Below are 3,536 nucleotides of genomic sequence, written 5' to 3'. Positions count from 1 at the left end.
CTTCTAGGTATAAAAAAAAATATGAGTGATATATATTTTTTTTGTTGCAATTAATTTTAGGGAATATATATTAGTGATATATATCTAATTGTTTTTTGTTGCTATGTGTATGACTTAGTAGAGAGGTATAGATGACATGAATACATAATTTCATCAGGCACATGTAGTGGTGGTGTGTCAAGTGTTCGTCTATGACGTAGCCGCTTCTGACACAATGATGCCGGTAATACTGAGACTCCCACACTTTCCACACACATATCGTCATCGCTGGGAAGCACTCACCCGAGCCAACAGCTCACACGTTCCTGGTTAGCCAAAACACTTGGATTTTTTTGGACTGTCCTCAGTGAATTCCGTTCTCTCGATTTGCCACTCCGTAAAAAATGTAACGGTGCAGATCTTGGTGGTAGTAGCAAATACTCGAGAGAGACTCCTTTGAAGACCGAAGTGGGGAAGGGTTCCATGTGAATCTTAAATCCATGTTCTATCTTTAACCAGAAACAAGCGAACCCAAGCAACCCACCTAGTCTATCGAGGCAGGTGTATAGAAAACGGCAATATTACAAGTCTTTAATTGTTACTGATACGTCGCAAGTTTAACGGCTTGGTTTATTGTTAAAAACCTGACTTATTAGGAGGAGTACATGTATTTATTGTTTTTGCAGGGATAATCCTGCGCGGGCCTTAAGCCTCTGACTGTCCCACTAACTGTTCTTCAGTTAGAAGAATCTTACTACATCTTACTTTGGTGGTAAATGAGTGTTTACACTCGTATGTTGGTTTCAGTAATATTATGTGTTTTACAACTACCTCTACGCTGTTAAATCTTAGTAATCTTACTTCATTTGTATTCTCTACACCGTGTTAAAATAATGTTCCAGCTTTATGTCGGGCCTCTCACCACAATGATAACAAGTTGTTGGTGTTCAACAAGAACATGTGCCAAAGCGTTTTAAATGGCTAGTATCTCTGCTTGTAAAGTCAAGCACATGTGTGAGTCTCCAATCAACTACATAATTTCCTGTCTTAACTCGAGCTGCAGATTCTTGTCTGTTGGTCTACTGATCCGTGTGTGAAGTGTGTTAAGCTGTCAGATGCCAAGTTTGATACCAATCTCATCTCTGCAATGATGCGGAGCAGATTGGGGTTCATCTGATTCTTTTTCTTGTAGAGTATGATAGGTAGACGACTACTGGAGCCTGGTCGTGGGTATGACAGACGACTACTGGGGCCTAGTCGTGGGTATGACAGACGACTACTGGAGCCTGGTCGTGGGTATGACAGGTAGACGACTACTGGAGCCTGGTCGTGAGTATGACTGACGACTACTGGAGCCTGGTCGTGGGTATGACAGGTAGACGACTACTGGGGCCTGGTCGTGAGTATGACAGACGACTACTGGGGCCTGGTCGTGGGTATGACAGACGACTACTGGAGCCTGGTCGTGAGTATGACAGACGACTACTGGAGCCTGGTCGTGAGTATGACTGACGACTACTGGAGCCTGGTCGTGGGTATGCCAGACGACTACTGGAGCCTGGTCGTGGGTATAACAAGCAGACGACTACTGGAGCCTGGTCGTGGGTATAACAAGCAGACGACTACTGGAGCCTGGTCGTGGGTATAACAAGCAGACGACTACTGGAGCCTGGTCGAGGGTATGCCAGACGACTACTGGAGCCTGGTCGTGGGAAAGAGTCGTGTGCCAGTTCACGTGCCGTGACGTCTCATAATTACGTAAGGTGCTCCCAGGAGTCGTGTGGTAAGAGCTGCTATACGTCATCACACACGAGGCACTCTTAAAGGAACTCTTATATTGATCTTGAAATAACTAACTGTCACACGAATGCTTAATTATACTTACAATATATTTATGAACTGAAAACAATAATATAGTTTGTCTTCAAAAGTTCCAGTTCATCGGGCGATGGATACTTCTTGAGATGATTTCGGGGCTTTAGTGTCCCCGCGGCCCGGTCCTCGACCAGGCCTCCACCCCCAGGAAGCAGCCTGTGACAGCTGACTAACACCCAGGTACCTATTATACTGCTAGGTAACAGGGGGATAGGGTGAAAGAAACTCTGCCCATTGTTTCTCGCCGGCGCCTGGGTTAACTTAAATAAGTTACTTAAATAAGTTACTTAAATAAGGTCTCTCCTAACCTACCAGAGGACCCAAAACAGAAAACGGGACAGTACGTCACTTTCGCCAGCCGCTTCCATTTTTTTAGTAAGACAATTTTTGGCCTTATGTTACACATATGTGCCAAAAGCGACATTTTTTATAGGACAGATTGTCCTCTCACTCCTTCTTTCTTTGCTTGATAGCATGATAGCATGCTATTGATAGCACGAACCTTCACTCTCCTGTCTCTCCCTCACTCCCCCCTCCGCCCCTCCCTCTCTCTCTCTCCCCCACAGGAAGCTCCAGCCTCCCGCAGAGTTCCAGGGCTTGTTGGGTAAGTCAGTCTGTGGTGGTCGGTGAGGGGACTAACACTGCCTACTCCTGCGTCGACACCCGCGGTGCACTACACGCACCCAGGTGCACTAACCCACCGGGGTAATAATACAGGTCGATGTCTGCGTTTACAACACCTCTCCAATAGCTGTGAGGGTAGGCATACTGGTGGGGGAAGCTACGTCTAAAACCTTGGCCATTTTAAGGCCGATCACCTAGCAGTAAAATAGGTACCTGGGTGCTAGTCAGCTGTCACGGGCTGCTTCCTGGGGGTGGAGGCCTGGTCGAGGACCGGGCCGCGGGGACACTAAAAAGCCCCGAAATCATCTCAAGATAACCTCAAGATAGATCACAGTTACAGCCCCGCTCCTGTAGCAGGTAAGTCCACTACGGGCTCACCATAGCCCGTGCTACTTGGAACTTTTTGTTCCGGGTAGGGAATGTTAAACATAAGGCCGATGTAGTGAAGGTGTTATGAGACTGTTAACATATCTTAGTGTACCAAGGAATTGCTATATCGAGATGAATATTACTGACTTCTGTATACGATTTTGTGGATGCAGAATCAGAGGAGAAAATTAGACCTTTTTTTTATTACGTAGAAGAATAATCTTTAAATAGGCTTAGCGAACCGATATCTGAAAAGCAAACCAGTTAGAAATGTTAGAATTTCCATGGGATGCAATGCACTTATATTTTCCTCGGTAAACACTTTCGCTTTGGGTAGTTCCTAGGAGATCCCCACCAAGGGTTTTCAAGTCCTGCCTCCCCTATACTTTCCATATTTCTAAGGTTACTTCCCTCGTACGTAACTTCCTGAATACTTCTTCACTACCAATTTCCATATTCCTTGCGCTTGTGCCTTGTGTGCAGCTTCCCGGTTGCCGCCTCCTTGCGTGACTCTCCATATTTCCAACGTTACTTCCCAGATAATCAGCATCAGTGTCTCAGTATTACCAGCCACACACACTCTCTCTCTCTCTCTCTCTCTCTCTCTCTCTCTCTCTCTCTCTCTCTCTCTCTCTCTCTCTCTTCACAACAGCTGGGACGAGGGGCTTGAGTCTCCCTTTCACAATCTA

The 3,536-nt window shown here is 45.9% G+C and overlaps 1 protein-coding gene across 1 annotated transcript in view; it reads left to right on the top strand.

The window, feature by feature from the left end:
* The first annotated feature begins 2,488 nt into the window (after window positions 1–2,488).
* The window catches only part of LOC123746439 (alpha-(1,3)-fucosyltransferase C-like), an 11,972-nt gene continuing 10,924 nt past the window's right edge, over window positions 2,489–3,536 (top strand). The window contains exon 1 of the mRNA XM_045727966.2: window positions 2,489–2,835. The gene's annotated coding sequence lies outside the window, so the exon portion shown is untranslated. The remainder of the gene's footprint in view (window positions 2,836–3,536) is intronic.

Source organism: Procambarus clarkii, chromosome 90, assembly GCF_040958095.1.
Source record: "Procambarus clarkii isolate CNS0578487 chromosome 90, FALCON_Pclarkii_2.0, whole genome shotgun sequence".
Taxonomy (NCBI): Eukaryota; Metazoa; Arthropoda; class Malacostraca; order Decapoda; family Cambaridae; genus Procambarus; species Procambarus clarkii.
The sequence above is the reverse complement of the archived record's forward strand: the minus strand, read 5'-3'. Positions and strand labels throughout refer to the sequence as shown.